Genomic DNA, 27,389 nt, shown 5'->3' with positions numbered 1-27,389 from the left:
TAATAAACTTGATAAAGTACATTAAATAAGAGGATAAGTATTTGTCATTCACAGAAGTGTGTTTTAAAATCATAATGCTTCCATCAAGATTTTGTTACACTAGATTACCAAAATTCTCACACACTGGGCTTCAACAGACACACAGACTTTCTCCTGCTCTAATGTAATACTTAACCCTTCCCACCACCACATTGGGAAACTGCTTCAGTGTGTCCCCTTCCGCCAACAGAAAAGTGCCATCAGGGCACTGTACTATGTGCTCTCACCCTATGACAGACAGCTATGATAAATAACCATGAGAGTGCAAGCTCACAATACAAGTCGCATTGCTGCATTTATGCAGGATGAGAGATATATCAAAACAGTTAGGCTTCGTTCACATCATATGTGCATAAAAAATGATGGAGAAAACGCGCAGATTTGACTTGCATAGAATATTTTGGACTTGTTCACACCGTGTGCATTCTTCTAATATAGGTCTCTGAAGGAACATAAAGAAAACAATTGTTTCCTATGTTCGCTGTTCCCACCATAATGTCGGCATCATGTGAGTTTTTTTTTTTCCTGTGCAGGAAAACGTAAATGCTGCACATTTCCACACAGAAAAAAAAACAAAAACATATACACACACACACACATACACACACACACACACACAACCAAAAGTTGTGGAGTGAACAGGGCACATAGTGAACAATTGTTTTCTCTGTGCAATTGCAGAGACCTACAGTGCCCTGCAAAAGGATTCATCCCCCCCCCCCCCCGCTTTTTACCTATTTTGTTACATTACAGCCTTTAGTTCAATGTTTTTTAATCTGAATTATATGTGATGGATCAGAACACAATAGTCTAAGTTGGTGAAGTAAAATTAGAAAAATATATACATATATACATAAAACTATTTTTCAGAAATAAAAAACTGATAACTGGCATGTGCGTATGTATTCACCCCCTTTGTTATGAAGCCCATAAAAAACTGATACTGGCATGTGCGTATGTATTCACCCCCTTTGTTATGAAGCCCATAAAAAGCTCTGGTGCAACCAATTACCTTCAGAAGTCACATAATTAGTGAAATGATGTCACCTGTGTGCAATCTAAGTGTCACATGATCTGTCATTACATATACACACCTTTTTGAAAGGCCCCAGAGGCTGCAACACCTAAGCAAGAGGCACCACTAACCAAACACTGCCATGAAGACCAAGGAACTCTCCAAACAAGAAAGGGACAATGTTGTTGAGAAGTATAAGTCAGGGTTAGTGACCTGGACATTTTATAGATAGGGAACTCCTATCCTCATATTGATTAGTGGTTCCAAATAATAATTACTACTGCAGTAGGGAACAGACACAAAAGATACACTCTGCATCTTTCCAAATAACTGTTCTGCTTTATTATGACGCAATTGAAGGTTTTTATACACATGATTACGTAGGCATCACATTAATATTACAATTGTACGTTTATGGTAACAAGGGGCATAACATAGGCAGACTAATTCTAATCAGGACTCGAAAGAATGCAAACATGTAATGAAAACATTATTAGTGCCGTGTGCACAGTGAGGGCAGTGTGCAATACAATTATATACAGAACTTATAAAAAAATATCCAAATCTTTGAACCCTAGGAGCACCATCAAATCAATCATCACCAAATGGAAAGAACATGGCACAACAGCAAACCTGCCAAGAGACGGCCGCACACCAAAACTCACGGAGCGGGCAAGGAGGGCATTAATCAGAGGCAGCGCAGAGACCTAAGTTAACCCTGGAGGAGCTGCAGAGTTCCACAGCAGAGACTGGAATATCTGTACCTAGGACGACAATAAGCCGTCTGCTCCATAGAGTTGGGCTTTATGGCAGAGTGGCCAGAAGAAAGTCATTACTTTCAGCAAAAAACAAAATGCCACATTTTGAGTTTGCAAAAAGGCATGTAGGAGACTCCCAAAATGTATGGAGGAAGGTGCTCTGGTCTGATGAGACTAAAATTGAACTTTTTGGCCATCAAAGAAAATGCTATGTCTGGCACAAACCCAACACATCACATCACCCAAAGAACACCATCCCCACAGTGAAACATGGTGGTGGCAGCATCATGCTGTGGGGATGTTTTTCAGCAGTCGGGACTGGGAAACTGGTCAGAGTTGAAGGAAAGACGGATGGTGCTAAATACAGGGATATTCTTGAGCAAAACCTGTACCACTCTGTGTGTGATTTGAGGCTAGGACGGAGGTTCACCTTCCAGCACGACAATGACCCTAAACACACTGCTAAAGCAACATTTGAGTGGTTTAAGGGGAAACGTGTAAAAGTGTTGGAATGGCCTAGTCAAAGCCCAGACCTCAATCCAATAGAAAATCTGTGGTCAGGGAGGTGCATGCGCGAGGCTCATTTTAGATGGCCGCATAGCCTGAGAACTCCACGCCGTTTCGGCATCACAACCCCAGCCACAGCTGACAGGGCGCTCCAAACGGGCCGGTTTTACCACCATCCGGCCCAGGACATAACGGGGACCCACCAGATGTCAGCGGGTTCGGCGAGGAGGAGTCTCTCCCGCCAGCTGGAAGCCGCCTGGCTCACCCAAAATGGCGGCCATGCCTCTACAAGGCCCTGCACAGGAGGAGGAAGAGGATTCAATAGCTGACCAGGACACAGGCCCAGCACCAGCTGCGGAGCATGGGCCAGGACCGGGAACAGTGAGTAACATGCTTCTGGCCTCGCTTTCCCCGACTTCTACAGAGTCACTTATAGACAGAACCCTGGGAGATCTGCATAGGACCCCCATGAGAGACTATCTCACTTCCCCAGACAATTATACAACTGGGCCACAACTGTCACCTCACTCCCCAGTGGACTTGTCAGCCCTGATGTCTGCCTTCTCTACTATGCTCTCAAAAAGCTTAGCTCAAACAGCAGCCCAGATTACCTCATCCATACATGCTGACTTGCAAACGCTGGGAGCAAGGATAGAGGTGATTGAAAAGAAATCAGACCAGGCAGCAGGCAGGATTAACCAGAACACCACCAGGATCCAGGACCTCCAGGATCAGTTGGAGAAGGCCCTATACAAAATAGATGACCTCGAGAATAGGTCAAGAAGGTATAATTTTAGAATTCGGGGGCTCCCAGAAACAGTTAAAGATGTTCCCACAGCAGTCAGGACCCTGCTTAACAGAGCACAAGATGGAACTGGACAGAGCACACAGGGCCCTACAACCACCACGCAAACACGGTCTGCCCAGAGACATAATTGTAAAGCCCCATTTTTATGCAGTAAAAGAGGGAGTTATGAAAGCCGCAGAAAGGATCTTACTGCAGGGTCAACCAGTCCAGATCTTTGCTGATATTTCACCGTATACAGTCCAGAAATGGCGCACCCTGAAACCTCTGCTCCAGGCTCTTGTGCAAAGAGATATCACGTACAGATGGGCCTTCCCCCTGCGCCTGAATTTCTCTTATCAGAATAAACCCTATGGCTTCTCTACGTTTGGGGAAGGGGAACACCTGCTGACTTGCTTGGGGATCATTACACAGGAGGTCTCACAACCGGCGGCCACCAGAGGCCCCCATACACAAAACGTCCCTCACCACCCAGCCCACTGCTCCCAGCCTGGAAAAACAAGCCAAAAAGGATGAAAGAATCTAGCCCACCAAGATAAGAGTCCTCATCCTGATAATATCTTTTATAGCCTGCTGACACCCCCGGATCGGATCCAGGCATTCACTACCGGGACACCCCAGGTCCACAACCCCTCTCTATGGGAACTTTCACTTAAACTTTGTGGTTTCCCCTTCCAGAGTTCTATCATCCCTGCAGACGAGATAGACAGGTCTATGTTGCCTACCTCCTCACCACACCTCTCATCCCCTTATGGACTGGTTAAATGTAATTATGCCCTCCGAATTCCCTATATTCTTTGAAAGGTTTATTGGATATTCCTCCATTGCTCCTGGATACCCTGACCACTGGAGACTTGGGTCCAGCCAGAGACCGGGGGCATTTGGAGGGAGGGGGCAACAGGTCTCGTAACTCCATTTCATGGGGGAAGGGTACAACACCTTTTAGTGAAATAGGGATCCGCAGGAAAGCAATAACAGACACTTGAAGGAACTACCTCATTGGACTACGGGGAGGTGAATGCCCACAGGGGTGGCTCCCAAGACTGTGATCATGGATTCCCAGGGAATAGGCTAGCCCTATATCTCCCATGTTATGTTTATTGACAGGGCTCTGTCTTACACTAGACTTAAGTTGCATGCTAAGGCTGGTTGGCCGGAACGGTCACAATGCACCTCCCATAGTCACTGCAGGGATGAGTTTCTCCTTACAGGGACTACTGGTCACATCCAGGAAGAGGGAAATATTTACTCCCCTGGATGAGAGGGGAGTGAGGACAGGCTTAAACCCCACTCAACTCTTTGGTTCATCAACACTGTTCAGTTATGTAATGACTATTTTCTTTATGTCTCTTTCCTTCTCTTTTTCTTCTTACTCTATTCTTTCTCCTAAGCATCTGATTACAGACCATTGCAAGCAGGCAAGGGAGTCTGACCATTACAGAGACGGGGGGCCCGGACTGCAGGGGAACACTGGCATCTGTCATACCTTCTGGAAAACTGGCTGGGGTAAGATACCTACCATTTTAGCGCTCTCAAACCTCACTCATCCACCACTACACAACCCGACCCTGTCCATTATTTCTCATAACGTCCAAGGGCTGAACTCCGTGGTTAAACAGAGAAAGATATTTCAACTTTACCACTCCATGAAGGCAGACATTGTCCTCCTCTAGGAGATGCACTTCCCAGCTTCATACGCTCCTACCTTCCTACACCACCAATTCTACCTGGCTAATGCTGAGAATAAAACAAGAGGGGTAGCCATCTGCTTCTTGCGCAACCTTAACTTTACAGTGACAAAGTAGACCCGGAGGGGAGGTTCCTCCTGCTTGAAGGGAACATAAACGGAGGGACGTACACTTCTGTGACATATTATGCCCCCAATAAAGGCCAGGGAACCTTTTTCAACACTATGATGTCCAAACTAGCACCACACTTGAGGGGAGCCTTCATCTTGGGGGGAGACACTAACTTGCCTTTTTATCTAGCCCTAGACAAATACAGTGGGAGATCAACTACTGCCAAACACCCACCAAAACAGAGCTTGAAAGTTGCACAATTATTAAACAAACTTCATCTAGTTGACATATGGGAGGGAACTGAACCCCCACGCCAAAGATTTCACCCATTTCTCGGCCCCACATCAGACCTATGCCAGGATAGACCACTTTTTTGTATGGGCCTTTACAATCCCCCTAACCGTCACCTCAAAGATCAGATACCCCACTTTCAGACCACTCCATGATGTCTCTATCCATGCAATATGAAGGAGATTCCAAGAGCCTTTAAATGGCGTCTCAATGAATCCATCCTGAACAACCCTGTTCACTGCACCATCCTTGAGAAATCGCTACAGGATTATTTTCTAGAGAACGATGCTGACAATATCTCCCCGTCCACACTCACACACACACTGGGCAGCACATAAATCAGTAATGAGGGACATACTACTACTTCAGGTGTCCTCTCGATTAAAGAGGGAACGCAAAGCTGAAATCGTAAGATTGAATAGAGTTGAGTAAAGCACATAAATGCAATCCCGCGCCTACCTCTTTACACACCCTGAAGGCAGCTAAAATTCAACTCAATTTGTCCCTCGCCCCAGACGCCGAGAAATTTCTCCGCTGTTCGGTGGCAAAATTCTACTACCAATCCAATAAAATAGGATCCAAACTGGCAGCAAAATTAAGCCCCAAGATGCGAACCCTAGTCCTCCCTAAAATTAAGACTGCCACGGGAGATCTGACCCAAAACCTGAATCGCATCATGGAATCTTTCCAGGCATACTACTCCAAACTATACTTGGACAATAAACCCCCAGCCACTAATGAACAGGACTCCTTTCTTCACAACATAACACTCCCTAAATTATCGGACGAGCATAGGGACCTTATGGACAGCCCGTTCTCCACGGAAGAAGTTCTGGGGGTAATAAAATCCCTGAAACTTGGCTCAGCACCAGGCCCAGATGGATTCTCCAGCGGCTATTATAAAAAATTTGGGACCACTCTGGCTCCGTACCTCACACGTTTTTTTAACTCACTGAAGGGGGGTACCCCGATTGATAGCGACTTGAACAAAGCTTTTATTTCGGTTACCCCTAAACCAGGGAAATATGGGAGTAATGTGGGAAATTATCGCCCCCCTCTCTCATCAACAATGACATTAAGAATATGACCAAAATCCTGGTGAACAGAATGTCTGACTTTATAGCGAAATACATCCAAAGATAAGGCAGGCTTTATACCAGGGAGACAGGGCCCGGAACAGGTCAGAAAGGCCATAAATGTTATTTCACTACTGAACTCCAATTGGGCTGGAGGGATCCCACAAGAAGGCTTTTTGGCATCTATTGATCTACAGAAGGCCATCAACACAGTGTCCTGGCCTTATCTCTTTGACGTAGTGAGAAGGTGGGGTTTTAGTCCCAACATTCACTCTCTATATTCCTCCCTAAGTGCACAAATACGCCTCATGGGACACTACTCAGACGGGTCCAATATACATAAAGGCACTAGACAGGGTTGTCCTCTGTCACCACTCATATTCGCAATCATCATCGAATCGCTAGCTGTAGCCATTAGATCCAACCTGGACATTAAAGGAGTTCTCTGCGGCCCCCAGGACCAACAAGTGGATCAACTTAAAAGACATTTCCCCTTTCCTTGGGCTAAGGACACTATATTATACCTGGGTATCACACTCTCCAGTAGGGTGGGCAGACTCTTTGCTGAAAACTACCCCCAGATGTTCGAAAAATTAGAGAGGGACCTCAGGGCCTGGTCTAAGTGTGGTCTTTCCTGGCTGGGTAGGGTCAATGCAGTCAAGATGACCCTGATGCCATGTATATTATATCTCTTCCCATGCCCATGCCAAAAACTCAACAGAACAAATTTCAATCACACATCATGCGCTTTATCTTGGGGAAGCAAGGACACCAATTCTCGAAGGAGGTCCTTTTTAGGCTCAAAATGCAGGGGGGACTGGGACTCCCAAATTTATGGTGGTACTACCAGGCAGCTCAACTAACCCAAATTTCTTCAGTATACTCTAAGGGGCCCAGGCCAGACTGGCTGTACATGGAGAGGCAGGCAGTCCCACTCCACACAATTGATTACTTGATGTTGTGCCTCTGGAAACAGAGACCCCCCCATACTGGCCCCGACTCTCTCACATTCGCTGGCGCTTTGTGACACACTCCACAAGCAGAAATTGCTGGTTTCCTCCATTAGACCATTAGCCCATATTTTCCACAATCAGGAACTTATACCAGATTTGAACATTACAGCCTTCAAGTGGTGGTTGAATAAAGGCATGTTCAGAATAGGACACTTCTTCACAGCGTCGGGCCCACTCACACTGACTGACTGTTCCAACAAACTTGAAAAGCCGAATGCTGAGAAATTTTGATTTAGTCAAATTAGGACCTTCTTAAACACCCTATGGGCAGACAAACCCATCCCCCCAAAGCCAACAGCTTACGAACAGTGGTGTTGTGCCCTCATGGATCAGAGGGGTGGAATTTTGCTTATATACGCCTTATTGGCGGATAAACATAACTTGCCTCCCTATGCCCAAGCTTGGGAATTGGACCTGGACCTGTCATGGGATCCGGATAACTGGCACTGCTACTTCGTAAAAATTTTCACTAGATCAGTGGTTCTCAACCTTCTAATGCTGTGACCCCTTGATAAAATTTCCCAAGTTGTGGGGACCCCTAACAGTAAAATTATTTTCGTAGCATGGGTTGTCAGCACCCAAGGCAAGACAAGTAATTTGCGCCCCTAACCCACTGAGACAGTTAGCGCTCCCTCAGTCCTTTTAATGGCAACTATAATCACAGGTAGTGTTACTCACTGTGTCTCCAGCTTCACTGTGTCTCCGACTTTGTGGTTTCTTGTAGCAGTGACACCTATGCCGAAATTAGGAGATAGGGTCTCCTCCAGCTCCTCCCACTTCACATTCCTCACCAGTCAGCTGACCTCTAGTCTCTGCCCCCCAGCCCTGCCATGAACTGAATGGGCGCCTGCGAAGAGGCTGAGTGGGTGGCTGCGGGCTCCAGGAACAGCCCAGCTGGGCGGCCACAGCCTCCAGGGACAGCCCTACTGGGCTACCACAAAAAGGCTGGGAGAACAGTGCGGGCTTCAGGAACAGCCCAGGATTCGGGGACCCCCGGCAAATGATCATTCGACCCCCAGGTTGAGAACCACTGCACTAGATGGTATTTTGTTCCCTCCAGACTTGCTAGAATTTATCCAGACGCCTCCCCCCTCTGTTTTCGGGACTGTAAGCAGGTGGGTACTATGCACCATATATGGTGGACTTGCCCACGTATCAGAGGCTTCTGGAATGGGTTCTTCCATCTGGTACGGAAAGTCACAGGAATTCGAATCCCACAAAACCCCACTATTGCTCTACTGAACCACAGAATAGACAGAGTCCCCCAAACACACCAATAATCTAATTTTCTTCATGCTCCTAGGACCAAAACTTACCGTAGCAAGGGCGTGGAAAACGAACAAGGTCTCTTTAATGGCCGCAAAGCACAACATTTCTTGGATTTTGACCCATGAACATATCACTGCAAAACGGTTAGACAGGGTGCCCAGGTGTGAAGCGACTTGGGAGCCCTGGGCACGTTACATCAAGGTTCCCCTGTATCCTGGTCATTTGACTCCTACCCGGGTACTCTTCTTCTCTAGTCATACCACAGATGCTTTCCCTCTTCCTATTATTTCCTTTTCTATTCTTCTCTTTCCTTACCACCTATTATGGCTTTAAGGTGGCCCCGCAGGGCCTATCCTGTGGAGCACAGCTTACCTACCCCCTGAATGGCTGAGTTTCATTAAGTGAAGATCACTTACGGTTTTCATCCCTTTATATATTTTTTTTTTTGTTTGTTGCCTTTGCGTTTAATATGATCAAAGTCCTCTATTACTGACTACATTTGGAGCACAGTCACAAGGCAGTTCCCACATTTACCTGACAAATGGAAATGGTTGGGAGGGGAGGGGGTGGAGTGCGGGACCGGAAATCCAGGATAGGCGGGGGAGGGGGGCACATGCAGGCCACAGCATGATCCCTTTGGGGTGGATGGTATGAGTCCCCTTGAGCCAACCAGAAGAAAAGCCAAAAGTGATCCTCCGCTTGCCAATGCTCAACCCTATAGCACTTCGGTATGCAGAGAGTCTACTGTTGCTCTAAAGCTCAGACTAGCAGTTTATATTAAGCCTTCAAGGGGCCAGGTCTCACCGATGTATGTTATACATTCATTGTTACATTTTGTATTGCTCAAACCCTACCGAAGGGCTATGTTGGCTTTCGGATGGGAATAACTGTTATAACACTACTTTGTATTATTGACAAAACTTTTCAATAAAGATATTGAACAGGAAAATCTGTGGTCAGACTTAAAGATTGCTGTTCACAAGCGCAAACCATCCAACTTGAAGGAGTGGGAGCAGTTTTGCAACCAGGAATGGGCAAAAAACCCAGTGGTAAGATGTGCAAAGCTCATAGAGACTTATCCAAAGCGACTTGGAGCTGTAATAGCCACAAAAGGTGGCTCTACAAAGTATTGACTTTAGGGGGGTGAATAGTTATGCACATTGACTTTTTCTGTTATTTTGTCCTATTTGTTGTTTGCGTCACAATAAATAAATAAAAAAAAAAAGACATCTTCCAAGTTGTGGGCATGTTCTGTAAATTAAATGATGCAAATCCTCAAAAAATCTATGTTAATTCCAGGTTGTGAGGCAATAAAACATGAAAAATGCCAAGGGGGTGAATACTTTTGCAAGGCACTTTATTTATTCTATGAAACCTTAGACCTTACTCACACTGGTACTCATACTTCTAGCTTCTCTAAATGCAGGCAAAGTTGACTGGAAAGTATACACAACTTTTATGCGTCCCGGACCACTTTTTTTCTGCACTTAGGTCCCAAGCACACTGAGAATTTAGCCCCGGTGCATTGGGCTCTGATGTTAACTACAGGCAGGGGGCACAGATGAATAGTGGACCTAGCTGTATGAACAATTAGGGCAGTTTTTGGCCAGGAACCAATGTCTGGAGTGCAGACTTATGCATTCTGAACAGTCATCCCTGGGCACACACTGCCCTAAAGACCCAGTGTGTATGGGGCCTTAGATGGTCTGTTTTGAAGCAAGTTTAATCACAGGTGTTTAGAATATTTAAAGGGATATTAAAGGCAGACACTTTTTTTTAACAATAACAAACTCTGGGGTTAATATTGTATCAACTGACACTACAGTTGGGAGATTATTGCATCCTGACACCAATGCTGGGGGTTATTGCATCCACTGAAACCAATGTTGAGGGGTAGGAGGAATACATTTCACAAGCTTTAACCACCAATGTGGGGGTGGGGGTGGTTAATAGTACTGACACCAATATTGGGGGGGGGGAGGGGGTGCTTTGTATCCGCTGACACAATGTTGGAGGTTTTTATTCTGTCCGTTGACACCAATGTTATGGGTTATTTTTGCATCGACTGACACAAATGCTAAGGTTTATTACTGTAATCACTGAGACCAATGTTGGGGAGTTATCATTGCCTCATCTGACACCAATGTTAGGGACTATTACTGCATCCACCGATATCAATGTTGGAGGTTATTATGGCATCCACTGATACCGAAGCTAAGGGTTTTTATTGCAATCACTGACACTAATGTTAGGGGGTTACCATTGCCTCCTCTCACATCAATGTTAGGGATTATTATTGCATTTACTGACACCACTGTTGGGAGTTATTATTGCATCCACTGACACCAGTGCTGGGGTTATTGTTCTCCAACTTCTTCAGTGCGTGTTGCGATACACTGCACAAAATACAACTGGACCAAAATTTTGCATCAAGGTGTAATATAGTCCATACATTTTGAATAGGTTGCCTAACCTAACACAATACACCTTAATGCATGAAAATGTACTGCTATTGGGTGGCCCTCTGCATGTGTCGAGGGCCACACTTGAGGCCCTCCATAATTTTCAAGTTGACCACCACTGTTGTAACATACTGTATGTGTTGGAATGCTCAAGATGTGTCAGTGCAGTATGCAAAGCAATAGAAATCATATCATCTGTCAATCTGTTTGCTTGATATGTGAACTGATACTTACAGTATCTAGATCAACATCGATACTTGCCATGATAATACAAGCCTCTCAAAGCACTTCATAATTATAGGAGAGCAACTGGACGATAATCATGTTACTGGTGATTATTTTTTAGGTATTGGGACAATGGTAGTAGGTTATAAAACAAGAAGGTACTACAGTTTGTCACAACAAATTAAATACAGCAGGGAAAACCCTTGCTAACTGATCTGCACATGGCCTCAATATACTGTATAGCCTGACACCCTTTCTGGTCCTGCTGCCTTTCTGATGTCAGTCTTGCTCAAACTTATTCTGACCTAATGTGTTTTAAATACCTATAAATGCTCCTCCTTTACAGGTTCTTTACTATGGGTTTCAAATCTTAGATTCTGATCCTCAAAGCGAACAAAATATTGGTTTACTGTATTGGGGAGTCCTGAGTTACAAACAGTGTATTGCTAGATTAAAAATCTACCATTGTTTAATCCTTTTTCACTACCACAGTGAATGCCGTAACAATCCCTAACATTGGTGTCAGAGGATGCAATAATAACCTCCAACATTGAGGTCAGTGGAGGCAGTAATAATCCCTAACACGTGTCAGGAGGATGCAATAATAATTCCCCCAACATTGGTGTCAGTGATTGCAATAATAACCCTCAGCATTTGTGTCATGGATGCAATAATAACCCCTAACAATTGTGTCAGCAGACACAAACAACCCCACGCCACCCCCAATATTGGTGTCAGTACTATTAACACCCCCCCCCCCATACACACACATTGGTGGCTAAAGCTTGTGAAATGTATTCCTCCTACCCCTCAACATTGGTGTCAGTGGATGCATCAATAACCCCCAGCATTGGTTTCAGTGGGTGCAATAACTCCCAGCATTGGGGTCAGGACGCAATATTAACCCCCCAACATTGGTGTCACTGGACACAATATTAACCCCTAGCATTGGCACCAGTAGGTGCAATAATAACCCTCAACAATGGTATGTCAGGGGACACAATAAAATACTCCAACATTACTGTCAATTATTGCAATAATCCCCAACATTGGTATCAGTGGATGCAGTACTAATCAAAAAAAAAAAAATTAGTGTCTATCCTGTTTAAAAACCAGGAATACACCATCTCACCCTGCTCTGCACATACTCAGTTGCTCTCTATATTTTGGCACTGTGCCAAAAATCAGAGCCACTAGAGGCCATATTACCTGTGTTTGGTATGGTCAGTTTTGCTGCTTTTATAGAAAAAATAATTCTGTACGTCGAGGATAAGATTAAAGTGGTTGTAAAGGCTCAAGCTTTTTTTCTTTTACCTACATGCATTCTCTGCATGAAGGTAAGAAAAAAAAAAAAAAAAACAACCCTTCTGGGTGCAGCACCCCCCCCCTAAAACTTACCCAAGCCCAATCCAGTGATGTGCCTGTGAGCCTCAACTCTCACAGGTCGCTTCCTCCTCATTGGCTGAGACAGCAGCTGTAGCCATTGGCTCCTGATACTGTCCATCGCAGTCAGCGAGCAAATGAGGGCAGAGCAGGGGCGGACTTGACCCACGCTCCGTGTGTGAATGGACACTCAGAGCAGCATCTCAAGAGTGAGCCTGCTTGGGTGCTCCCATAGCAAGCAAGCTGCTTGTTACTGGGGCACAAGGCAGGAGTGAGGGTCCAGGAGCACCAGTAGGGGACCCGGGAAGAGGAGGATCGGGGCTGCTCTGTGCAAAGAGCAGGTAAGTATGGCATGTTTGTTATTTAAAAAAACAAACAAAAAAAAACTGCCTTTAATATCCCTTTAAATATTCTAAACATGAACATGAATAAACTTGCTTTAAAACAGACCATCTAAGGCCCCATACACACTGGGTCTTTAGGGCAGTGTGTGCCCAGGGATGACTGTTCAGAAGAGAAAAAAAAAAAAAAAAAAGGAAGAAGGAGAAATGTCACGTTTTGTGACGCTTTCAAAGTGCTTTTAAGGCACTTTGGAAGCGCTGCCCATTCATTTCAATGGGCAGGGGCGTTTTGGGAGCGCCATTTATAGCGTTCCCAAGTCACCCCAAAGATGCTGCTTGCAGAACTTTTTGTAATGTCCCGCAAGCGCACCACCCCAGTGTGAAAGCACTCATTGCAATGAATGGGACGCAGTTTTCTGGAGCATTTTAGAGGCCATTTCTAGCGCTAAAACACCTGAAAACTGTCTCAGTGTGAAAGGGGTCTAAGTGCAGAAAAAAAGTCGTGCGGCAGGCATAAATGTTGTGTATACTTTCCAGTCAACTTTGCCTGAAAAGCTAAAAGTAGGAGTACCAGTGTAAGTGAGGCCTAAGGGTTCATGGAATAAATATGTATGCTTATATCAGCCTAGCATATGTTTATGCACTGAGCAAAAAGCCCTGGTGCCAACCTTATTGCAGAAGATCAACCTCAGGAGATCAACTCTTATGCCCTGTACACGCGGTCGGACTTTGTTCGGACATTCCGACAACAAAATCCTAGGATTTTTTCCTACGGATGTTGGCTCAAACTTGTCTTGCATACACACGGTCACACAAAGTTGTCGGAAAATCCGATCGTTCTAAACGCGGTGACGTAAAACACGTATGTCGGGACTATAAACGGGGCAGTGGCCAATAGCTTTCATCTCTTTATTTATTCTGAGCATGCGTGGCACTTTGACCGTCGGATTTGTGTACACACGATCGGAATTTCTGACAACGGATTTTGTTGTCGGAAAATTTTATCTCCTGCTCTCCAACTTTGTGTGTCGGAAAATCCGATGGAAAATGTCCGATGGAGCCCACACACGGTCGGAATTTCCGACAACACGCTCCGATCGGACATTTTCCATCGGAAAATCCGACCGTGTGTACGGGGCATTAGTCTGAGAGTGAATGGCTAGAAGGTTTCTGCGGAGCTCTAATATCTGATATGTACAGGTGCATATATTACCCATATGGACTCTTATTAACAGCGCATCTACCAAGTAGCTCTGCTGCTTCCTGCTGAGGAAATATAGCAAAAATTACTGCCCTCTTCTGTTACCACTGCAGATTCACCTAAGATAAAGTGCCCATTTCATCTCCTGGTAGAAGCACTCCCAGGGGAGGATTAGGAAAATTTGACATGGGGGGGGGGGCAAGCACAACCAACTAGCTCCTTCATGGTAGAGGGAGACATCTGTGGGCTCATAAAAAGCATACCACACAAAGTGTGCCATGATGGCACAGTGATTGGTGGACATGAAAGGTGAGTGTTCCTAAAGGAAGGGATTTATTGCAACACCTTTTTAAATCTTTTGACATCAGCTATCTTTGTGTCTGCTGGCATTCGGTCATAATAAATCTCAGAGCCACAAAGGAAGTTGGCGCTGGAAGATTTTCTGCTGTAATGGCAGGCCTGAACAGGGAGCAGGTAGCTTCTTAATGCTCAGCAAGTATCACAGAATACAGGTTCTACACTTACCAGTGTCTGAATGGTAAAGTACCTCTACTTAGGGCCACCAGTCAAACATTTATGGATTCTGGCCCTTTCCTCCCCTAAGCACACTGAATATCACTATTGTATTTTCATAGATGAAATTACAGTGCCTTGAAAAAGTATTCATACCCCTTGAAATTTTCCACATTCTGTCATGTTACAACCAAAAGCATAAATGTATTTTAATCTGGATTTTTTGTGATAGACCAACACAAAGTGGCACATAATTGTGAAGTAGAAGGAAACTGATACATGGTTTTCAACATTTTTTACAAATGAATATCTGAAAAGTGTGGCAAGAATTTGTATTCAGTCCCCTTTACTCGGATACTCCTAACTAAAATCTAGTGGAACTAATTGCCTTCACAAGTCACCAAATTAGTAAATAGAGTCCACCTTTGTGTAATTTAATCTCGGTATCAATACAGCTGTTCTGTGAAGCCCTCAGAGGTTTGTTAGAGAACATTAGTAAACAAACAGCATCTCATGGCACACTGTTCAATCCATCATCCAAAAAATGGAAAGAGTATGGCACAACTGCAAACCTACCAAGACATGGCCATCCACCTAAGCTGACAGGCCAGGCAAGGAGAGTATTAAATCAGAGAAGCAGCAAAGAGGCCCATGGTAACACTGGAGGAGTTGCAGAGATCCACAGCTCAGGTTGGAGAATCTGTCCACAGGACAACGGTTAGTTGTGCACTCTATAAATCTGGCTTTTATGGAAGAATGGCAAGAAGAAAGCTATTGTTGAAAGAAAGCCATAAGAAGTTCCGTTTGCAGTTTGTGAGAAGCCATGTGGGGGACACAGCAAACATGGAAGAAGGTGCTCTAGTCCGATGAAATGAAGATTTAACTTTTTGGCCTAAAAGCAAAATGCTATGTGTGGCAGAAAACTAACACTGCAAATCACCCTGAACACACCATCCCCATCGTAAAACATGGTGGTAGCAGCATCATTTTGTGGGGATGCTTTTCTTCAGCAGGGACAGGGAAGCTGGTCAGAGTAAATGGGAAGATGGATGGAGCCAAATACAGAACAATCTTATGCCACGTACACACAGACTTTTCAACCGGACTGGTCCGGCGGACAATTCGACCATGTGTGGGCTTCATCGGACCTGCAGCGGACTTTTTCGGAGGAAAATCTGACGGACTTTAGATTTGGAACATGTTTCAAATCTTTACATCTGAACTCCGCCGGACCCAGTTCCTATCGAAAAGTTTGCTCGTCTGTATGCGACGGACGAAAACCGATGCTAGGGCAGCTATGGGCTATCAACTTCCTTATTTTAGTCCGGTCGTACGTCATTACGTACGAATCCGTCGGACTTTGGTGTGATCATGTGTAGGCAAGTCCGTTTGTTCGGAAAGACCATCGGATAGACTGTCGGACCAGTCCGGTCGAAAAGTCTGCTCGTGTGTACGCGGCATTAGAAGAAAACCTGTTATGCCGCGTACACACGAGCGGAATTTCTGTCAGAAAAAACTTGGATGGTTTTCCCGACGAAATTCCGCTCAAGCTTGTCTTGCATACACACGGTCACACAAAAGTTCTCTGAACTTTCGACTGTCAAGAACGCGGTGACGTACAACACTACGACAAGCCGAGAAAATAAAGTTCAATGCTTCCAAGCATGCGTAGGAATTTTGCACGTCAGAATTTGTACAGGCGATCGGAATTTCTGATGAGAGGGAACTTTTTTCCGACCGAAAAAGAGAGAACATGCTCTCAATCTTTTGCTAACTGGAATTCTGCCAGCAGAAGTCTGATGGAGCATACACACAGTCAGAATTTGACCAAAAGCTCTCATCTGACTTTTGCTGGCAGAATTTCTGATCGTGTGTATGGGGCATTAGAGTCTGCAAAATACTTGAGACTGAGGCAGGGAGGTTCAACTTCCAGCAGGACAACGACCTAAACATACAGCCAGAGCTACAATGAAATGGTTTACATCAAAAGCATATTCATGTGTTAGGATGGCCCAGTCAAAGGCCAGACCTAAATCCAATTGAGAATCTGTGGCAAGACTTGAAAATTGCTGTTCACAGATGCTCTCCATTCAATTTGACAGAGCTTGAGCTATTTTGCAAAGAAGAATGGGCAAAAATGTCACTCTTTAGATGTGCAAAGCTGGAAGAGACATACCCAAAAAGACTTGCAGCTGTAATTGCAGCGAAAGGTGGTTCTACAAAGTATTGACTAAGGGAGGCTGAATACAAATGCACGCCACACTTTTCAAATATTTATTTGCAAAAAATTTTGAAACCATTTACCATTTCCTTCCACTTCACAATTATGTGCTACTTTTGTGTTGGTCTATCACATAAAATCCCAATAAAACATATATTCTATTTTTGGTTTTAACATAACAAAATGTGGAAAATTTCAAAGGGTATGAATATTTTTTCCAGGCACTGTATATAACATTGTAAATTCACAAATCACACTACACCATTTTGAACACATTTGACTACTGAATACATATAGTTAAGACAAGTGAAAGGCTTTATTAACAGCATGGTAAACCAGGTTTTATTTTAGAATATTTGTGGTCGGAAAACCATTACACTGTATATGATAGTTACAGATGTCAGGATTCATTTATTTCAAAAAAAGGTAAATAAATAACATCATTATATTAATATAATAAAACGGTTTTAACACTGGAATGGAAGACATTTGTAATTAACAATAAACCTGTTAGAAGTAGGTGCACTATTTAAAGACCATTGGTTTTCCATAATATAGAGCATATTTTAAAAATATATATATTTTTAAATATCTTTATCTAACCTGTCCCCTGACAAGAACACCTTCAAGTATTAAAGTATTGCTTACAATAACAAAATTCTTTATTTCATGTTTCTAGGATAGTTCAGAAATGAAAGAGAATGTAACTAGTTAAAAGGCTAACTTTTTTTTTTTAGACTGGGTTCACATAGAACACGCAGCAGCTAACAGCAGGAGTCCGTAGTCCGGTGCGTCCTTGTTCACCGATTTAGGTCTGATTTAAGCCCGAATTCGTACCTGAAACAGACTAAAAGACACACAGGACTCCTGTGCAAATCGCCCAGGAGTCGCTGCAGAGATATGTGAACCGGCTCCATAGAGAGCTGGTCACAATCTCCAGCTGTGCGAATTGGATGTGGAGAAATCTGCACTAGTGTGAACCCAGCCTTACATATCTAGATTAATATAAAATTATTATACAGTATATATACACACGCACTTATTAATATTGACACTATTTTCAAATTGTTACACAAGATGTTTGACATTAATTAAGTTGAGAAACACTTCATAAGTGGATGTTAAAAGAGGCTTTCTAGTGAATTTGTGGACTTATAAACCCATAATTTCATACATGAGTCTCAAACAGGGTGTGAGATAATATTGCAGATTCCAGCTCATGCCGACTTCAACATAAGGCTTTCCCATTTGCTTCATCTGTTTTTAGTAAACCGATCCATATTGTGAAAAGTCAGGACTTTCTGCAACATTTAAAGTGGCTAGTACATACAGCTCACACATTTGTTTGCTTTTCAAAGGTTAATAAACTTGATAAAGTACATTAAATAAGAGGATAAGTATTTGTCATTCACAGAAGTGTGTTTTAAAATCATAATGCTTCCATCAAGATTTTGTTACACTAGATTACCAAAATTCTCACACACTGGGCTTCAACAGACACACAGACTTTCTCCTGCTCTAATGTAATACTTAACCCTTCCCACCACCACATTGGGAAACTGCTTCAGTGTGTCCCCTACCGCCAACAGAAAAGTGCCATCAGGGCACTGTACTATGTGCTCTCACCCTATGACAGACAGCTATGATAAATAACCATGAGAGTGCAAGCTCACAATACAAGTCGCATTGCTGCATTTATGCAGGATGAGAGATATATCAAAACAGTTAGGCTTCGTTCACATCATATGTGCATAAAAAGTGATGGAGAAAACACGCAGATTTGACTTGCATAGAATATTTTGGACTTGTTCACACCGTGTGCATTCTTCTAATATAGGTCTCTGAAGGAACATAAAGAAAACAATTGTTTCCTATGTTCGCTGTTCCCACCATAATGTCGGCATCATGTGAGTTTTTTTTTCCTGTGCAGGAAAATGTAAATGCTGCACATTTCCACACAGAAAAAAAAAAAAAAAAAAAAAAGAAAAAAAAAAACCACACACACACAAAGTTGTGGAGTGAACAGGGCACATAGTGAACAATTGTTTTCTCTGTGTGCTTGCAGAGACCTACAGTGCCATGGAAAAGTATCCACCCCTGGCTTTTTACCTATTTTGTTACATTACAGCCTTTAGTTCAATGTTTTTTTTTAATCTGAATTATATGTGATGGATCAGAACACAATAGTCTAAGTTGGTGAAGTAAAATTAGAAAAATATATACATAAAACTATTTTTCAGAATTAAAAAACTGATAATTGGCATGTGCATATGTATTCACCCCCTTTGTTATGAAGCCCATAAAAAGCTCTGGTGCAACCGATTACCTTCAGAAGTCACATAATTAGTGAAATGATGTCCACCTGTGTGCAATCCTGTGCAGAAAAATGTAAATATGCTGAACATTTCCACAGAAAAACAAAAACACACACCACTAAAAGTTGTAGCGTGAACAGAGCACGTAGTGAACAATTGTTTTCTCTGTGCCCTTGCAGAGACCTACAGTACATTAGAAAACTCTGCACATGGTGTAAACAAAACCTTAAGCAGGAAGCGGATAACTCTCGGCACGTGTACCGCGGTTTGTTCAACAGAAGGCGTTCTAACGATTGGCTTCTGTCAAATGGAAGGCCAGCATTTGATCAATGCTTGCAATACAAACTACTGTATATACACAAACTGGAGTACCATAAAATGCACAAGCTATATAACAAAACTCATGTTTTCCAATTTATATACACCAAATAAATAGATGTAGAAAACCAATAGTGTCTTTGTCTGTTTCACTTCAATATGATAGAGAGGCTTATTTGATTCAAGAATGACCAAAAAGTTGCTTCAGTTATCCAATCATGTGCACACAGAAAAGATAAACAGGAATTCACTTAGGATAACTAATGTGAATCTTCAATCTTTTTTGCATAAACATTGTCAGCATCTTTAGCAAATGAGTCTCTCTATGTATTATATACTGTAAATATTTGTCAAGGGCTGGTTCACACCGTGTGATTCCCGTACAAATCTGTGTGGTGTTTTTTGGCAGCACATTCATTTGAATGGAAAAATTACACTGGACTGTGGCAAATGTAGTGATTGCAATACTTTTAAAAACACACTGGACCAAATATGCAGTACCATGCGATTTGGGGCCCGCAAACGCACTGCATTCGCGATTTGCATTGGGGTGCCATTAACAATACACTGGCAACCACATGCAGATCACATGGGCACCGTAAAAAAACAAAACGGATGGAACACGTCTTACCAGCACCACGTTCTGGTGTGAACCAGTCCTAACAGTTTTTAAGTAAACCTCCAACTCAATAGCAATACTCTAAGAAAAAAAAAATAAAAAAAAATCACAGGGCTTTCCTGGGATTAATAAGAATATTTTAATACATTTCGTATTAAAATGTCACTAGTGGATTGTATTGTGAGTCATTACCTTTTTTCTTTTAAAATTGATCCTCATGCTTTAGAAAAACAGTAGCATTTTAACAAATTGTTATAAGCAAGCAAAACAAAAGCATTTTGTTCCATTAGGCCCCTTTCACACTGGGGCAGGGGAGGCGGTAAAGCACCACTATTGTAAGCAGCGCTTTACTGGTCGTATTCGGCCGCTAGCGAGGCGGTTTTACCCCCCCGCTAGCGGCCAAGAAAAGGGTTAAATACCAACGCAAAGGGTGGTATAGCCATGCTGTCCCATAGATTTCAATGGGCAGGAGCGGTGTATACACCGCTCCAAAGATGCTGCTGGCAGGACTTTTTTTCCCGCCCTGCCAGCGCACTGCTCCAGTGTGAAAGCCCTTGGGGCTTTCACACTGGAGACAAAGCAGCGGCACTTTCGGGTCGGTTTGCAGGCTCTATTATTAGCGCAATAGCGCCTGCAAACTGCCCCAATGTGAAAGGGCCCTTAAACATAATTGAGCTAAAATACTTAAAAACGGCGATTTTCTATCATTTGATTCATAATTTTTAACCTTCAGGCAAGCCTTACAAGAAAAAGACTTGTGTTGCTAAAAATTGTGTTATTGCTGCAAGTTATGTGCTGCGGTCATACATTGAACAGAAAAATGAACTCCAAGAAGCAAAAACAAACGAATGCAGTTCTGTATCTATTAATACATTAAGGTCTTGTCCACACGATCAGCAAAATAGGTGGTTGAGAGAGTCAGTGTTTTATTGTCCCTTGATCACACCCTACTCCCCCTTAAAGGGATTGTAAGGCTTTGTTTTTTTATAATAACAAACATGTCATACTTACCTCCACTGTGTAGTTCATTTTGCACAGAGTGGCCCCGATCCTCGACTTCTGGGGTCCCCCAGCAGCACTGGTAGCTCCTCCCCACATAGTATAACCCCTTAGGAGAAGCGCTCTCCCGGGCGTTACCTTGCGGGTGAACTCCCGAGTCCAGCATTCAGCATCCATAGACGCCGAATGTAGGACTCGGCCCCAACCCCCGGCACCCGAGTCATTGGATTTGATTGACAGCAGCGGAAGCCAATGGCTGCGCTGCTATCAATCTATCCAATCAAGAGCCGAGAACCCCGGGCAGAAAGGAAGAGTGCGTCTCCAGAAGGGGAATACAGGACTCAGGTGAGTAAAATGGGGGGCTGGTCAGTGACATGTTTTTTCAGCTTAATGCATCTTATGCATTAAGCTGAAAAAACTTCTGAGGGTTTACAACCCTTTTACCTATAAACGGAAGGGGGTTGTTCACATGGCGCAACAATGTACAGACAGTCCCGGGTTACAAACAAGATAGGTTCTGTAGGTTTGTTCTTAAGTTGAACTTGTATGCATGTTGGAACAGGTACATTTTTTTTTAAGTGCAACTCCAGCCAAAAAAAAATGTTTACTTTTTTTGGATAGCATAGGGAAGGGTTATCACCCCTGTAACATGTAACATTTGTTTTGCCGTCTGCGCCCCTATTCAGAAGATTTCACCTCACTTTCTGTCTCAACGACAAGTGGATTTTGAAAATTTTGGGTTGCTGTGGAAACAAGCCTTGGTGATAAAGCTTCAGTGGAGACACTTTTACATGTGTGAATTTCCCTTCCTAGGGGTAGATTTCCTCTCACTTCCTGTTGTCTCCCTCCGTTTGTAAATATAAATTGTATGCAAGTCGAATGTATGTAACTCTGGGACTGCCTGTACTACTAAATGCCATAAAAGCTGGATAAATTAGGGTCCATAGAGAACATGCCTAATGGAAACCAGGTTTCTATATAACCTGTATGTCCACAAAACCAAGATGTCTGGCCCATCTGCAGACATCGGAAACAAAGGTAGCGAAAATAACCTTCTGCAAAGCAAAGTCTATGTGTATTAGAAAACCAAGAGGACACAAAGAACAAATGCTAACATACATTGACTTTCAAGGGAAATCAGAAAACTGTAGTTGCAGAGGTTCAGTGGAAACATATTAAAACAAAATAATAGTATGAATAATTATGGAGTTAAACTAAAACTGGATAGTGCAAAATCTGGTGCCGCTGTGCGTGGTAGCCAGTCAGCTTCTTCAATTAATTTTTGACAAAAAAAGCGGATTGATTTCTATGCAGAGCTGCACCAGATTTTGCACTCTCCGTTTTAGTAAATTACCCTGTGTTTCCATTAGACATCTACAACAGCATTACCAAGCAAATTAAAGGAGAATAATTAGTGGAAGGGTGCCTTGGCTTGCAAAACCCAGACTGTGGAGCAAATCTACTTTGCAGTGTACAGCTGGAACACAGACTCTTGCTCTGAAAGCGGATGTCCTTGGATACTTCTCTTAATAAATAGATCTGAAATGCCAGACTACTGCGAGGACAAAAATCGCTCTCATTTACTCTGGTTACCAGTAATTAAAGTGGTTCTAAAGTCAAAGTTTTTTTTTTTTTTTTTTACCTTAATGCACTCTATGCAATAAGGTAAACAACTTTAACCACTTCAGCCCTGGAAGGATTTACCCCCTTCCTGACCAGAGCACTTTTTGTAATTCAGCACTGCGTCGCTTTAACCGACAACTGCACGGTCGTGCGACGTTGCACCCAAACAAAATTGACTTCCTTTTTTTCCCACAAATAGAGCTTTCTTTGATCACCTCTGAGGTTTTTATTTTTTTTTAAACAACAAAAAAAAAAAAAAAAAAAATAGTATTATTTTTTTACATGTGGTATAATAAATATCCCCAAACAATAAAAAAACCTTTTTTTTTCCCCTCAGTTTAGGCCGATACGTATTCTACATATTTTTGGTAAAACCGCAATAAGCGTTTATTGATTGGTTTGCACAAAAGTTATAGCGTCTACAAAATAGGGGATAGTTTTATGGCATTTTTAATAATTTTTTTTTTTTTTTTTTTACTAGTAATGGCGACGATCTGCGATTTTTACCGTGACTGCGACATTATGGCGGACACATCGGACAATTTTGACACATTTTTGGGACCATTGTCATTTATACAGCAATCAGTGCTATAAAATTGCACTGATTACTGTAAAAATGACACTGGCAGTGAAAGGGTTAAGCACTAGATGGCGCTGTAGGGGTTAAGTGTGTTCTAGGGAGGGATTCTAACTGTTAGGGGGCGTGGCTACGAGTAACACGTCACTGATCACCGCTCCCGATCACAGCTCCCGTCACTGGGCAGAACGGGGAGATGCTTGTTTACATTAGCATGTCCCCGTTCTTCCTCACCGTGAGACGATCGCGGTCACGGAGCTCCGAGCGGGCGTGCGAGCCGCCTCTTAACCACTTGCCGACCGCCTAACGTAGATATACGTCGGCAGAATGGCACAGGCAGGCAGAATCACGTATATATACGTGATCTGCCTCCCGCGGGCGGGGGGTCCGATCGGACCCCCCCCCGGTGCCAGCGGCGGTCGGCATTTGACTGGGAGCGTCGGGAGGCGAGGGGGAGACCATCCGATCGTGGCCCCCCCCTCGCGATCGCTCCCAGCCAATGGGAATCCTCCTCTGCCTGTGTGTAGTTTCACACAGGCAGAGGATGTGATGTCATCTCTCCTCGGTCTGGCAGTTTCCGTCCAGCGCCGAGGAGAGAAGACATGTAAGTGCACACAACACAAACACACACAGTAGAACATGCCAGGCATACCTTACACCCCCGATCGCCCCCCGATCCCCCCCCAATCACCCCCCCCCCGTCACAAACTGACATTAGCAGTATTTTTTTTTTTTTTTTTTTCTGATTACTGCATAGTGTCAGTTTGTGACAGTTACAGTGTTAGGGCAGTGAGTGTTAGGCCCCCTTTAGGTCTAGGATACCCCCCTAACCCCCCCTAATAAAGTTTTAACCCCTTGATCACCCCCTGTCACCAGTGTCACTAAGCGATCATTTTTCTGATCGCTGTATTAGTGTCGCTGGTGACGCTAGTTAGTGAGGTAAATATTTAGGTTCGCCGTCAGCGTTTTATAGCGACAGGGACCCCCATATACTACCTAATAAATGTTTTAACCCCTTGATTGCCCCCTAGTTAACCCTTTCACCACTGATCACCGTATAACTGTTACGAGTGACGCTGGTTAGTTCGTTTATTTTTTATAGTGTCAGGGCACCCGCCGTTTATTACCGAATAAAAGTTTAGCCCCCTGATCGCCCGGCGGTGATATGCGTCGCCCCAGGCAGCGTCAGATTAGCGCCAGTACCGCTAACACCCACGCACGCAGCATACGCCTCCCTTAGTGGTGTAGTATCTGTACGGATCAATATCTGATCCGATCAGATCTATACTAGCGTCCCCAGCAGTTTAGGGTTCCCAAAAACGCAGTGTTAGCGGGATCAGCCCAGATACCCGCTAGCACCTGCGTTTTGCCCCTCTGCCCGGCCCACCCAAGTGCAGTATCGATCGATCACTGTCACTTACAAAACACTAAACGCATAACTGCAGCGTTCGCATAGTCAGGCCTGATCCCTGCGATCGCTAACAGTTTTTTTGGTAGCGTTTTGGTGAACTGGCAAGCACCAGCCCCAAGCAGTGTCGGGTTAGCGCCAGTACCGCTAACACCCACGCACGCAGCATACGCCTCCCTTAGTGGTATAGTATCTGATCGGATCAATATCTGATCCGATCAGATCTATACTAGCGTCCCCAGCAGTTTAGGGTTCCCACAAACGCAGTGTTAGCGGGATCAGCCCAGATACCTGCTAGCACCTGCGTTTTGCCCCTCCGCCCGGCCCAGCCCAGCCCACCCAAGTGCAGTATCGATCGATCACTGACACTTACAAAACACTAAACGCATAACTGCAGCGTTCGCAGAGTCAGGCCTGATCCCTGCGATCGCTAACAGTTTTTTTGGTAGCGTTTTGGTGAACTGGCAAGCACCAGCGGCCTAGTACACCCCGGTCGTAGTCAAACCAGCACTGCAGTAACACTTGGTGACGTGGCGAGTCCCATAAGTGCAGTTCAAGCTGGTGAGGTGGCAAGCACAAGTAGTGTCCCGCTGCCACCAAGAAGACAAACACAGGCCCGTCGTGCCCATAGTGCCCTTCCTGCTGCATTCGCCAATCCTAATTGGGAACCCACCACTTCTGCAGCACCCGTACTTCCCCCATTCACATCCCCAACCAAATGCAGTCGGCTGCATGAGAGGCATTTTCTTTATGTCCTCCCGAGTACCCCTACCCAACGAACCCCCCCAAAAAAGATGTCGTGTCTGCAGCAAGCGCGGATATAGGCGTGACACCCGCTATTATTGTCCCTCCTGTCCTGACAATCCTGGTCTTTGCATTGGTGAATGTTTTGAACGCTACCATTCACTAGTTGAGTATTAGCGTAGGGTACAGCATTGCACAGACTAGGCACACTTTCACAGGGTCTCCCAAGATGCCATCGCATTTTGAGAGACCCGAACCTGGAACCGGTTACAGTTATAAAAGTTAGTTACAAAAAAAAGTGTAAAAAAAAAAAAAAAAAAAAAACACATACAAAAATATAAAATAAAAAAAAATAGTTGTCGTTTTACTGTTCTCTCTCTCTCTATTCTCTCTCTATTGTTCTGCTCTTTTTTACTGTATTCTATTCTGCAATGTTTTATTGTTATTATGTTTTATCATGTTTGCTTTTCAGGTATGCAATTTTTTATACCTTACCGTTTACTGTGCTTTATTGTTAACCATTTTTTTGTCTTCAGGTACGCCATTCACGACTTTGAGTGGTTATACCAGAATGATGCCTGCAGGTTTAGGTATCATCTTGGTATCATTCTTTTCAGCCAGCGGTCGGCTTTCATGTAAAAGCAATCCTAGCGGCTAATTAGCCTCTAGACTGCTTTTACAAGCAGTGGGAGGGAATGCCCCTCCCCCCCCAACGTCTTCCGTGTTTTTCTCTGGCTCTCCTGTCTCAACAGGGAACCTGAAAATGCAGCCGGTGATTCAGCCAGCTGACCATAGAGCTGATCAGAGACCAGAGTGGCTCCAAACATCTCTATGGCCTAAGAAACCGGAAGCTACGAGCATTTTATGACTTAGATTTCGCCGGATGTAAACAGCGCCATTGGGAAATTGGGAAAGCATTTTATCACACCGATCTTGGTGTGGTCAGATGCTTTGAGGGCAGAGGAGAAATCTAGGGTCTAATAGACCCCAATTTTTGCAAAAAAGAGTACCTGTCACTACCTATTGCTATGATAGGGGATATTTACATTCCCTGAGATAACAATAAAAATGATTAAAAAAAAAAAAAAATGAAAGGAACAGTTTAAAAATAAGATAAAAAAATAATAATAATAAAGAAAAAAAAAAAAAAAAAAAAAAAAAAAAAAAAAAAAAAAAGCACCCCTGTCCCCCCTGCTCTCGCGCTAAGGCGAACGCAAGCGTCGGTCTGGCGTCAAATGTAAACAGCAATTGCACCATGCATGTGAGGTATCGCCGCGAAGGTCAGATCGAGGGCAGTAAGTTTAGCAGTAGACCTCCTCTGTAAATCTAAAGTGGTAACCTGTAAAGGCTTTTAAAGGCTTTTAAAAATGTATTTAGTTTGTCGCCACTGCACGTTTGTGCGCAATTTTAAAGCATGTCATGTTTGGTATCCATGTACTCGGCCTAAGATCATCTTTTTTATTTCATCAAACATTTGGGCAATATAGTGTGTTTTAGTGCATTAAAATGTAAAAAAGTGTGTTTTTTCCCCAAAAAATGCGTTTGAAAAATCGCTGCGCAAATACTGTGTGAAAAAAAAAAATGAAACACCCACCATTTTAATCTGTAGGGCATTTGCTTTAAAAAAAATATATAATGTTTGGGGGTTCAAAGTAATTTTCTTGCAAAAAAAAATTATTTTTTTATGTAAACAATAAGTGTCAGAAAGGGCTTTGTCTTCAAGTGGTTAGAAGTGTGGGTGATGTGTGACATAAGCTTCTAGATGTTGTGCATAAAATGCCAGGACAGTTCAAAACCCCCCCAAATGACCCCATTTTGGAAAGTAGACACCCCAAGCTATTTGCTGAGAGTCATGTTGAGTCCATGGA

Source organism: Aquarana catesbeiana, linkage group LG04 (assembly GCF_042186555.1).
Source record: "Aquarana catesbeiana isolate 2022-GZ linkage group LG04, ASM4218655v1, whole genome shotgun sequence".
NCBI classification, from domain to species: Eukaryota; Metazoa; Chordata; class Amphibia; order Anura; family Ranidae; genus Aquarana; species Aquarana catesbeiana.
Note: the sequence above shows the minus strand (reverse complement) of the source record.